A 13790-nucleotide genomic window follows, 5' to 3' on the forward strand; every position below is an offset into this window, starting at 1 on the left:
AAGCGCTTTGTGGCCTATTTTCGTTGTCATTATTGTAGCGATTCCGGTATGGTTCGCTGTCGTTCAATGGTCAGTTAAGTTATTAAGCAATTTTTGACTGGCTCGTTCTTTCACGATTACTGTTTGAGTAGTGTGAAAGTTTGAAATAGTCGGAGATAATTTTAATAATGTACATAGGGGGCTCTGCGGAAATATTACCAGGAGGTTAATTAGGCGGTTACTTTTAAAGAAATCTCTGAAATGAACCAATCGGAAATCTTAAGTTTAACATTATTTGAGTTTTTTTTAGCTATAGAGTGTTCATTATTTCCTTTTTTCGGGGGGGGGGGGGGGACTGGCTGTACCTTCAACAACAGAAAAACTTAAATGACCCCCCCCCTCCCTCCCAAACAGAAACTTCAAAACTTTTATGACCCCCCAATCCTTTATTATATGCAAACAATTTATTATAAACAATTCATTATAAATGGCAGTATTAGCATTTAGAGAGAAAAAATTTGCTTAATTTTACTTGGCTAAAGCTTGCTTGAACCACCAAGGAAAAAAAAATCTATAAATTACAAATAAAACATTCAAGTTAAAAATCTAGGATTCGACCCATGGTCATGCATTATGCTGGATGATACATCCTAGTACCCAGGGTCTCTGTTCCCTTTGACCAGACTCGAGGTATAAAAATGTGCTGGATATGAAAAGGCTCAGATGGTTATTCAATAAAGTGTGAATAAATAGCCTTCGTAATATTGTGGGTCCATGAAAATAAGAAAACTTTCATGACCCCCTACTAACTATCTTGAAACTCTAATGAAGCCCCCCTCCTTAAGACACGCCTTAGGCTTTTCTGCCCCCCTAATAATTAAGCTATCCCCCCGCCCCCAAAAAATAATTAATTAATAATGAACAATCCGTTAGAAGCTAGGAATGTCACTGAATCTCCAATAGATTAAAAAATGACAACTAATACAATAATTATTGGCGTTCCCAGGATCGGCTGGAACTATTTAAAACTGTTTTAATCGAAATACCTATAAAGTGAAAGCAGAAGTATGTAGTATCAACTACATATCGCATGTTTTGGTTGGGGAATTTTTAAGGAAGTTATAATGTTCAATGATTTATAGCTCTATTGTTAGTCCTTGTTTGTAGACACACCCCTCAGGAATCATTGAACATGAAATGAAACTCATGTTGGATACTGATATCCCCGGACTTAATAGACATTTCTTTACACAAGTCTATAGACCACGCCCTAACATTGCAAAGTGACGAACTCGACCAATATTTATAAACATGGACCTCGTACTAGCTCAATAAAATACATGTAATTCAGTTACAACAAATAAGAATACAAATCTATTTTATTCATTGCTAGACTAATATTATACAACTAGTGTTTTCATTTCAGGTTTATTACCAGTACCACTATCAACTATAATCCCATAGATATTTCTACACAATAAAAGACAAAGTTTTCTTTGTTTTAAAAAGAAAAAAGAATTGGCTTCAATAATTTGCAATGCTAAACTGAATTTAAAAAAAAATACCGGTATGGGCACATAAGTTCACGCCCCCACCCCTGGAAACTTACTTATGAAAGGTATGATCAGGATGCTTGTTGTGCGCAATTTTTTAAAAGAACCCTAAATAAGACCAATGTATTTGTGGCTTGAGAAAAAAATCTAGATAATATTTGTCTAAGTGAGACAATGAGCATCCCTACTCCTTTCATATGGGATTTGCCCCCCTGCCCCCAGGCTCATGGATGATACCATCTGTTGCTTCTCCCACACAATTTCGAAAGTAAATTTTAGGGCCTGTTTTTTAGCGTGTGTTTAATTGCAAAACCACTATAACCTTGAGATTTGTATTGTTGTATTTAAAGTTAGGATAAGTTTTGGAAATTCTCTTCTATTTATTTTACACTGGGCCCCTGTTGATACCAGTTCTGCGACTGAAGGGGTCACCCTGTTTAAATACCAATTATTATTATTATTTTTATTATTATTATTATTATTATTATTATTATTATTATTACAGGTAAATTCCTCACTGCATTTACAGTGGTGCTCTACTAACACAGGCCACCAAACCATTTTTTTTTTTACATCTTTTCATTAACTTTCATATGGCTTCCATTCACATGATTCTAGCCTGCAAATGCAGACGCATTTCCAGAATCGGCCAAAATGCATCTGCATTCGCAGGCTAATTCACATCTGGCAAATCCAAAATAAATGTCAGAGGCCAAGTTGTTAGCTGCCTCTAAAAATGAAAGGCGGCTGTATTCGCAGGCTACCGAGTTGTTGGTTGACCAACAGGTGACACTGTGCTCAATTTTTTTCACCAAACCTAACTCATGCATTTCTATTAGCTTATTTATCCAGAAAACTAACTAAAGGAAGGTGGCCACAGTTTATAAGTCATGCACGAACAAGACTGGATTCTTAAAATGAACATAAACATTCTGTCACTCTTAAAATCGAGATCCAACAAAACTATTCACATACAACACAGTACAGTGATTTGTGGTTCATTTAGTAAAAAAATGTTTTAGATTTATTTCAGACTCATTCTCTATAAATTTACTTAATTATTAATTATTTATTATAACCGGTAGTGTGTCTATGAAAGAAACAATGATAAATTGTAAAAAAGTACATGAAAAATAAGTACTGGTCATTCCTCATCATTCTCACTAAACTTGTCCCCTATTAACTGTTGTAGAGGTCTTCATCATCATTGCCTTGTTCTTCTTGGCCTTCCTCCTGATGTTGTTGATCATTTTGCCCTTCTCTTTCCTCTTTTTCTTTATTATCTTCTTCTACTATAACTCCCCTTCCTCATCATTGATCATATCATCTCATGTCTCTTGAGGTACAGGTGTATATGGTTTGGCCAGGCTGTTAAAAGATGGCAAGGAATTTACTTCATTAATAGACACCAAAACATTGTAGAAAACCAACAATTTTTGTGAATTAAGGGCCCTGATTTTTGGCTTGTCAAATTACAGGGACCATTATCAGGCTTTTTTTTTCAAGCTTGTTCTAGTTAACTCCATTTCATCATTACTTAAAATGGCTCTACAGACAAGTTATTCTGGGCACCACTCAAAGTTTGCAACAGTCAAGTATTCCCTAGATGCATTTTGCAACTAAATTGTTTTGAAAAAAAGTTTTGTGTTGTGTCACAAAAAGTTTTGTTTTGTCAGAGTCTTTTCACACAATTTGCACAATTACTGCATGAGTACTGCAATATTTTGGCAACAATTTTTAGTGTTGTGTCTCGACAAGAAATGGGGATTTGTAAGCTATACTCCCTGAATGATCTTTGGTGAGACAGAGAAGTAGTTTTCTTTTTCTAAGATTACAAATACAAATAGGCACTACATGTACAGAGCCCCTGATATGCATGGTTAATCAACGAAGGACTGTTGCAAAACCAAAACAAGAAGGTAAGGTTATACAAATAAAGTTGAGCATTTTTTGCAAGTTAAATGTTTCTTAGAGGTGCTTATGGGCAACAAAAGTCTACTTGGGGCAACCAATAAGACACATGATCATGAGCCACCAAAAAAAAAAACAGAACTGGTTACCCAAAGGGCAAATTATAATTGACAATAAAGTAAGTGTAGAACTCTACATTAATAGCAGCCAACCTCATTCTTAAAACTTTGTGGCATCCAAAAGTTTTCTGTCCCCTCAACTCCTCAACATGTGAGGCAAGACAGCAAGGCAGAAATCCTTAACTCCAAATAAAAAGTCTAACCGCAAGCTAACTAAGCTAACTGTAGGCTAACCAGAGTGCTATGTAAGCTAACTGTAATGCTATTGAGGCTAACCGGAGTACTACGTAGGCTAACCGGAATGGATTGCATGCCTTGCTGCCTCGCACTTTGTGATGACCCCTCCTCAACCTCTCTTAAAAAGACATATTAAACCCTATAACTCCTGAGAAAGTACTGCCAATACGATAAAGGCGCATTTATGAATGGACTTCACAAAATTTAATTACTTTGGCAAGACACAACTTAAAAAATAGTTATTTATCAACACATGGCAGCTGTATATATATACCTTATTTACTCAAACTAATAAGCGCTGATGGCAATTATTAAGTTTTTCACCCCTCAAGTGCTAATCTATACAACACTTTAACATTTAACTAAAAGGAGCGACTTTTGATTGTCGGTATTCGTCCCTTGCGGAAAAGAGAATTTGCACTTGCTGTACCAGCAAAGAACGGTAAATCATTAAAATTGAACTGCAAAGCATTGCTTTTGATGAAAAGAAATTTCCAAGGCTGTTTTAGAGTTGCTTTTTAGTGCTGTTTTCAGTCTTATGATATGCCTTGAATAATCGCCGCATGGGAACTGCGGCACTTATTTGGGGGCGGCGCTTATTAACTTTTTTGTCCCAAATGCAGCACTTTATTCGGGGGTGGCGCTTATTCGAGTAAATAAGGTATACTAGTAAGGGTCAATGCTCACCATTCTAAGTCTCTTCTCATCTTCGGTTTGTGATGCTTTTCCTAATCCAATCCCTGATTCTCATCCTCTAATGCTAAAACAGAAATTCAAAGCATTATTATTATAAATATAAGAATCACAAAAATGCATTATCACATGTTGAGTTAGACTTCAGGATTGTTTTTTAAAAAAATGCACAGGTAACTTGTAGAAAAAAAGATTTTCCTCAGTGAGGGGAAATTTATATGAGGTTAAATGCAATTTAACCAAGTTAACCAACAACAAGTGTCTAGTCAGCTGTCTTGGTGGTAAGGGGTTGCTATAGCTAGATCTTGTCAGGCTCAGTACTCTACATTCCTGGACATTATAGCATGGTGTAATGTCTTCATGCGGTTCTACGGTTCTTGCATAAATCTTGTTTGCTTTAACCAAAAAATATAGCTCAAAATTACAATAAAGTTTCCATTAAATCTTTGTCTTTCTGTCTATTTTAAAGCCCTTGGATGGAGCAGGGTTTAGCAAGCTTCGAAGACAGTATTTACAGTATTTGTCCTATCTTTGGTAAAAAAATGTTTTGTGAAGTTTGTTTTTCATTGCAATGCTGTTCGCTTGAATCCGCCGTCATAAACTGGGGGCAGCGCTTATTAACTTTTTTGTCCCAAATGCGGCGCTTTTTCGAGCGTGGCGCTTATTCGAGTAAAATTAATAAGGTATATGGTGTACTAGTAAGGGTCGATGCTCACCATTCTTAGTCTCTTATCATCTTCGGTTTGTGATGCTATTCCTCGTTCAACCCCTGATCCTCATCCATTAACGCTAAAACAGAAATTCAACGCATTATTATTATAAACAAGAATTACAAAAATGCATTATCATATGTTGAGTTAAACTGATATTTTCTTTAAAAAAAGGACACATTTTAATAAAGAAAAATAGATTTTCCTCAGTAAAAGGAAATTTATAAAATATGAGGTTAAATACAATTTAACCAAGTTAATCAACAACAAGTGGTCAGTGGTTGTCAGGCTCAGTACTCTACATTCCTGAACATTATAACATGGTGTAATGTCTTTATGCAGTTTTATGGTTCTTGCATAAATCTTCACTTGTATACTTTAACCGAAAAATATAGCTCGAAATTACAATAAAGTTTCCATTAAATCTTTGTCTTTCTGTCTATTTTCAAGCCCTTTGATGGAGCAGGGCTTTCAAGCATTAAGCAAGCTGGGGAGACAGTATAAACAGTATTTGTGCTATCTTTGGTAAAAGAAAAATGTTTTGTGAAGTTTGCTTTTGCATTGCAATGCTGCTCGTCGTAAACGTGGCAATGCTCTGTCAATTATACTGCTTTCTACCCGTCGCGATAATTCCTGTTGTATCGCTTCATTAGCCCATAATAAATTATTTTAATAAACATTTGGTCTCAAAGAAGCTTATAGAAGGCCCAATTTTGAAGCTTTTGGGCACTTGCCTCTTCACTGCAAGTCCGCAATTATTAACATGTTTAGTGATCATGATTGAAACTACCTCGTGAGGTAGTTTCAATCATGATCAGAATAATCATGTTTCAATCATGATTCGCGCAAATATGCACTGCCTGATGTGAACACTTTTCACAACAAAACATGTAACTTTTATTCGTGATCAGGCTAGTCATGTTTCACCTAGTGTGAACACAGCTTTACACACTTTACACACAGAGATAATGGCATAGCCACCTAATGAAGACATGTCAAGGCATTGATGTGTATTCCTATTTGGTGCAATTTGGACCAGCTACCTGGGGGACAAACCTACTAAATTAAGGGGCAGTGATGCTCGTCCTCTCACTAAGGGGTGTAAATTTCGGGTTTTTGCTCTCACTTAGGGTGTTTCGAGCAAAATGCTAATTTTCCTAACAAACAGCTTTCGGGATGCCAGGCAAAAACAGTGTTTTGTCTGTGTTGCATAAGAAATCGGCCATTGTCCACCAATAGGGCCAATATGGGGTTTCATTTACCTGTTTGATTGTTAAAAGTAGTTTATGGTCACATTTGACTAGTTATCAGGTGTACATGTATGTTTAGAATTTTTCGCATAAAATAAGTGAGACAATTTCAGGACTCTGTTAAGTTCATCACTCTCCTTGGTAGTACAAGCAAGTCAAGCTTAACAGTGAAGCTTAACAAAACAATCAAGGACCTTAAAGGTTGAAACTGACAGGGTTCTCATTAAGTTTTAAAGTAGACGGCTGAGAGCTAAGCGTAGACGGCCGGCAAATTGAGTGCCGAAGGCACGAGCCCCTAGGGGGGTGTGGGGGCATGCCCCCCCAGGAAATTTTGAATATGTAGAGGCTCAGATATGCCATTTCGTGTACTTTGGCAACGCATTTGTGATTAAAAAAAGACATTTTTCAGCAAGAAACTAAACAGATGAATTTTGCTTAAAATCTTTTTTCTAACAATTTTATTGTAACTCCGTAACTAACAAGGTCAGACAACACCCTCTAAAACAGCATTTATGTCCTCCTCAATTACATTTTCCTCATGCTCTCTATCCATGTGAACATACACGTTCCTATCAACCAACGATTCCACGTTTGTTCGGGACTGTACGTTTGAAGCGGCACTGACCATCGATGATTCTACGTTTGAGTTTGTGGCTGCCGTCATTTCAAGCAAGTTTTCCTCGTCAGTTCTCTTCTTTTTTATAAAAGCCAACATCGTTCTTTGTGCCATAGGCCGTTTCGTTGAGTTTGGGTCCATTTTAATGGCTTCTCGCTCGTTTAAGTAATATAACACGACTGGAACCACGACAGTCGAACCGAAGCCTCAACCTAACACAGATGCATGATGGGAGTGGATTGTGATCGTGGGCGCACGAACTGAAAAATATGGCGGCTCGCGGATCGGCGGATTGACTCGGAGGAAAACATCAGGTGAAAAAGAGAGCGTTATCATTATCAGTGCTATGAAAGTACAAAATTTTATTGTGATATGTAAAAATATTTACGATAAAGTTGTCTTCATTATTTTTTTCGCACAAGGTTACTTTTTTATTCATATACACGACTTTCTGTTTCACGGTAATGCTTAGTTAGTAAACCATATCATCAAAAAGTAGGCGGCTCAAAATTCGAAGTAGCCGGTTTTTTAGCCGGTTGCCGGCATTTAATGAGAACCCTGAGTGAAGCCAAAGATATCCACTCATTTGAAATGCTGGTCAAATTTATTCAGCAGACAGTGTATTATGCATGGTTCAATGTGACCTGTTAACAACCTACACCCCCCACCCCCACCCCCACCCCCCTGGTAATCCCTGGGACAAGTTGGGCCCTTCGGGCCCGGGGATGGTGAATTGTTTAAAGCAGTGTTGTTCTGGTGGGTGGGTCAAATCAAAAAAAATAACTTCTGGTTGTTCCTTTGATGTACCTAACTTCATGGTTTAGATGCCAGCGGCTGACAAAACAAATGAAGAAGACTGGATATTTCGAGGAGAAATCTGTCGTATTTGTTACAGAATAGTTGGAGAGCAAGAATTTATTAAAATACTGCTCTTATTAATTATTAAATAGTATTATAGCACTGCCGGTAATCAAAACAGAACTTAATTACAGATTGATACCTGTACAAGTGTAATTATGGTCAGTCTTCTGATTGTATAAAATTGGTAGTTGATTTAAACTTATACAAAAAGAGACAGATATTTACTAGAAGCACTAGTTTAAATCATTAAAGAAAATTCAGTTTTGCTTTCCTATTTTGACCATAAATGTAGCTAGTATAATAACTTTCTGTCCTTGAGTTATAAGCTTCTTTCTTTTGAGGAAGTGTGGGTAATTAAATAGAGTTATATTTTCATATTTCTTCAAATATAGTAGACAGTTATTTAAATTTGTTTATTTTAAATCTGTAGTACTGGTATCCTTTGTTAAATTAACTCAAAAAGCTTTCAAGTTCTTGACAAAATGTCTGGCTTTCCTGTTGTGTATCACGAAGCGACGTATTTATGGTTGATGGGAAGTCCCACAGAAAGGGAATTGCGTCTTTCTGTTTGCCTGGGGGTGGGGAATACATGTAGACCACCATGAAATAAAAAAAAGTATGCCTGGGAAGAGGGGGTGGTAACAGGTCAGATTAAACCATCCATTACATCATCCTGGAGGCCAATCATTGTGCAATTTATGTTTTGGTTTCCTCCACCAAATATACTCATTCTGCAGTGCTGGTGAGGATGTTAAATTGAAGGCTTGAAAGCCATAAGTATCTGGAAAAAGTTCTCCAGAGAAAATTAAATACATTATTTCACAGTAAGAGGTTATAGACTGAGGTGGTTATAGTTTTAAATGCCAGAATAAAATTAAAGGAGAATCACACACTTTAGGATTACGGTGTGTGACATTTGTAGACTGCAGATTGCAGATTGCAGACTGCAGACTTGCTGACTTTTCACCGAAGTGTGACGTTAGCCTAATACGTCACACTTCGGTTAGCCTACTATTCACTCCGGTTAGCCTACAGCTCACTCCGGTTTAAGCTAGCCTGGATAGCATTTCGGTTAGCCTGTTTACGGTTAGCTTTCAATAATACTGTAATGGAAACACAATATATTCTCTTAGTCTGCTTCTGCAGTCTGCTGATGTCAGATACCGCAAGAAAATGATTGATTTTACTGCTTTTGACTATATATATTTTTTCCAACTAAGCTGTAAATTTGGAAGCATTATAATTTTGGCGATACAAGGTGTAAATAAACTGAGTAAAAATTTGTGCTCAGCTGACGTGACGGCATGACAGTGTTTCTTTATACCCGTGACGAAAACGATTATACGATCTAATACTGCGCAATTATATAGCATGATAGATCCTAATTGCAAAATGCAAAACACAACAGCGTGGAGAATACAAAATAAAGTGCTTCGCCAGCTTGGTTCGTTCGTGCGCCCGCTTGAGAGCAACACGATCAATAATAAGCTAACTAAGCTTTTAGAAGTAGACATTTTCAATCCATTACTACAAACAGCATTATACAATACATTCACAAAGCTTCTTACCTTCAAATGCAGCTGTAAATGTGTTCGGGAAATGCAGAAAGATCCGACAAAACACACTGTTAAAATCACAAGATTCGGGCTTTCATGATCACTTGGTAAACACCGTCCAGACCGTCCAGTACCCCAGTCAAATAATCTGACCAGACACGATCACAACGCATTTTCATTGGAAGAAACAACAACGCATATGATTGGGTCGAAAGGTGTTAGTCCATTTTGCAATCAGGACCATTATACAACGCTGCAACGCGCTTTGTGCAATGTGTGATGCGGAGTAGGACTGGCACGAGCGCTTTTTCCGCTCTTCCGGCGCCAACATGGCGATGAAAAAAGTTGTCGTCGCGTAACCGGAAATTGTGTATTGTTGTTCATTTTACGAGTCTCTAGTTTCTCGAAATTCTTATATAATACAATATTTTCAGTCAGAAACAACCTGAGTCTTCATCTTTAATTAAATTATATGCTTTGTTGCTGAAAATATTGTAAAATTGGCGACGAATTTGGCGGCTCTCAATTTGTGGTGCGCAATAAAAATCGCGACCAGCCGGTCTTCATCTGCTTCGTTTAAAAAAGCACACCAAAACCCATCTCTAAATTTTACATATGTTAAAGCCTATTAGATATTTTAGAACATATCAAAAATTTAGCTGGAGATATTTGGAGATATCGGAGTTCTATATCTTTAAAGTTGACAATGGCGACAGCGCTATATCGCACCATTGAAGTTTATACAATCACTGCGAATACCGCTTTATGAACTGAAATACCACACACTTATTTAGCGACTAAAGTAAATAAAATTGAACAAATAAGGCAAGAAAACTTTACATCGATAAAAGAAGTGACTGAAGGTGAGGAAATGTTCCGTGGACAATTAATTCCAAAGCTGCAGTCGCTGACTTAACATTGTAAACAACTTATCTACACGACTAATTAGATCTTATGCCAAATGTAAATAGACAAGAAGCAAGAAAACCTTGGCAACTATTTCAAAGGAGGAGAACAAAAAAGATGGTGATATACGTGTGGATTTTAAACCAAGAGTTTGTTTAATGGTTTTCAATATCTTTTTTAATTCGAAATGTTGAAATAGTAATAATTAAATGTAGTAGAAATATAACCCGCTTAGCTATTGAAATCGGCATGAACGTTAACACATTCTTTATTAAAACCGCAAACATCGTTACACGCAATTCGTTGGAAACGCATTGATAGGTATTGATAGATGCTAAAGTGGAAAGAAAAAAATTGATAAATTATCGGTTTACAGTTTCAATTTTAAACCGATCAAACTTCAGACGACACGAAGGAAACCAATTAATAGAAGCGGGAACCCAATTTAAAGAAACGATCAGAGGTATCTGCTCACTTGACTTGATAACATGGCAAAGAACGTTTGATTTGGAGGTAATATTTCTTATGGTGTCAAACTAAGGGCCAAGTCAGTTTATAAACTTAAAGTAGTTTATAACAACTCGTACCACATGTCAACTAAAAATGCTTCTAGTAAGGGGCCACATGGACATTTTTATTAGCATATTACATAAACAGGAAAGTGTATTGCATGGTGAATTCATGGCTCAGCTAAGGTGAGCCCATCACCAAAATGGAAACAAATTGTCTAGTCTTATTGCTCATGGTAAACCCCATCTGTTAATGTATCCAGGGTCGGCCAGGGGGGTAAGTGGTATACCAATATACCCGAAAAGCATGTACCAGTATACCCCAAATTTCCCCTCAAAATCCTGCAAAATACCAACCTTTGGAAAAACACAGTATACTTTATACCCATAAAAGCCCGATTTCAGTGTAAAATACTGTATACCCGATTTAAAATCCCCCTGTATACCGTATACCTAAAAACCCTGACCGACCCTGTGTATCCAAGGGCAGATCTAGGGGAGGGTACAGGGGGTGCACTCCTTCCTCCCTGAGATGACCAATAAGACACACCCTTTCTTAGTGGTGCACCCTCTCCTAAGAAAAAGCCTGGTTCCACCCCTGGTATTTCGGGTACACTTAAATATTGCATGCATTTGCATCTGTTTAGAGCAGCTGTGGATAAATTTGGCTTAATTGAAGCCCAAGTACATTTCTGACTGATAAGTGGGTAAACATAAGTAAATTTCATATTTCATGAGTATGGCTATGTTGTGGTTTATTTATATTTGGTTCAAATATTTTTGAACCAGTTTGATTTTTAGTTTTCATTATCCCATATTCATTATCATAATCTGAAACAAAGGAAAGTTAAAATCAAATTGTTTTAAAAAATTTAAACCAAAGATAAAATTAAACCACAGCAGCTACATAAACAAATCACAACAATATTTAAATGGGACGGGGAGATTACATAGAAATTTTAATTTACATTTAATATGCATGTGCCTCCTTCTAAGGACACAAAAAATGTCATGTACATTTGATTGATTGTTTAATAATTAACCCTAGCCTTCAGCATTTATGTAACTTTTCATTCTATGATTCTATATATTCCCTCTAGACTGATAAGTATAGGTAATCAAATAGTGATGAGTGAAATAAGAAATAATTTCACTCGTGCTTTGTAAACATTCTAATAATTTCCCTCGCCTGAAGGCTCAGGAAAAACACGAGTGAAATTATTTGTAAACAGCAGTCCCAGTTATATTTCTTTTCTGTCTGAAATTCCCATTTCCAATGACCCAAAGCTCATTTTTCCAATGAAAGTTTGCCCAAATGCCAGTTTCCATTTTACCCCTTAAGGCCCCTCTAATGATAATTCTACACTCAATTCCTTACTTTCCTTTTTGGAGGTTTAACAGAGGGGTTAAAAAAAAACTTCACTTTATCAACTTTAAATTAGAAGAGTTCAAGGCCATGTTTGGTGCAGTATATGTCATACTAAAACATATCAATAAAGACATGCTCAAATCACTTTTCTCGTCTCAAAGATACATGTGTGGCAGCTCCCCAAACATGACAGCATGCATCTTCGGCTTTAACAACAATGGATACAACATACAGACCACCAAGCTAATTAAAAACACGCAAACAAATGTTAATGAAGTAGAAGAGTGTTATGATGCTGTGAATTCCAAAGAAACTCACCCACAAAGGGTCAGCAAAGCCGAAAACAGTGGTGGATCTAGGGGAGGGGCTAGGCCACCACCTTATTCTTAGAACAAATAGATGCCGAAAAAGCCAAAAAAAAAATTCAAAAGCACCCCCTTATTCTAGGGCCTGGATGACCCCCCCCCCCTCCATTGTCCTTATCCCTACTCCCTCAGCCCCTCTCCATAACAACAACAACAACATAACTGATAATAGTAATTTTTAATTTGACACAATACTGTAAAAAGGAAATTAATTTTCAGGGTCATACTTTCTTTTAAAATCCAATCAGAAACTTTAGTGATCTCCCATGAGAGTACCCATCTAATGGGAGATCGCTGAAATTCTGATGGGAGAAGTCCAGTCAATTTGCAGTTATTGATAAAAGGTATAAGAATTTACACCAGCCACCAGCATCCCAAGCTAATGACAAGTGAGCTCAAAAGTCAAGAAATCTACAATTTTAAAACAATTCCTGCTGTGAAAAACAAAAAATATCAGAAGATATGCATGACTATAAAGAAAACCAGATATGTATAGTTCCAGATGAAATTTATGAATAGACTTCATCTGAAACTATATATCGGGTTGTTTTTAGTCATATCACAATAAAGAATAATGGTGGTTTCCTTTTCGAAATATCTTTTTATATTTTACTGATTTTAGAGAATCAATTATTTAAGCTTTTCTATTTCTATAGAGCGAACGTTTTTGTTCCGCCTCGGGGTACGTAAATTAAAACACTCTTTAAACAGCTCAGCAATTGAAACAAAAAACTCGTTTAAGTCATCTGTTTCTTTGTCACATTTCAATACGTGTTAGTGACGGCTTCCTTTCTTCGCTTGTCTTCTATAAACCTCTCTAACGCTAAAAGAAAAGACTGCGTATGTACGTTTGAAGAAAAAAACTGTCTTTTCCACTTACAGCAGAAGAAGAAGGTTCCGGTTCAGACTAATTGAGATCAAACAGGTTATGAATATCGTCAAAAATAAACAACTCCTTCGGTCCAGGATGGGCTGTTCGAGACTATAATATCCGCCATCTTGGATCGACTTGGACAGTAGAACCCAGTCTGCTGCATCACACCTTTTTGCTCGGACGCGCTCGTTTCATCGCCCAGCCTTCTCCCGCCCTGGTTCTACGCACGTGAAAACCGACGCGCTTTTCACGTGATCGTGAAGCACAAAGTCCGCTGACCAG

At 36.9% G+C, this 13790-nt stretch overlaps 1 long non-coding RNA gene across 1 annotated transcript; it reads right to left on the minus strand.

Moving 5' to 3' along the window:
- Nucleotides 1-1340: 1340 nt before the first annotated feature.
- On the minus strand, nucleotides 1341-9644 carry LOC144644700 (uncharacterized). The gene is made up of 4 exons (XR_013569173.1): nucleotides 9498-9644; nucleotides 5209-5281; nucleotides 4487-4559; nucleotides 1341-2900 (listed from the first exon to the last, which is right to left on the minus strand). It is a non-coding gene; the product is annotated as an uncharacterized LOC144644700 (long non-coding RNA).
- Between the last annotated feature and the right edge of the window lie 4146 nt (nucleotides 9645-13790).

Source organism: Oculina patagonica, chromosome 2, assembly GCF_052425735.1.
Source record: "Oculina patagonica isolate OP01 chromosome 2, crgOcupat, whole genome shotgun sequence".
In the NCBI taxonomy this organism is placed as follows: Eukaryota; Metazoa; Cnidaria; class Anthozoa; order Scleractinia; family Oculinidae; genus Oculina; species Oculina patagonica.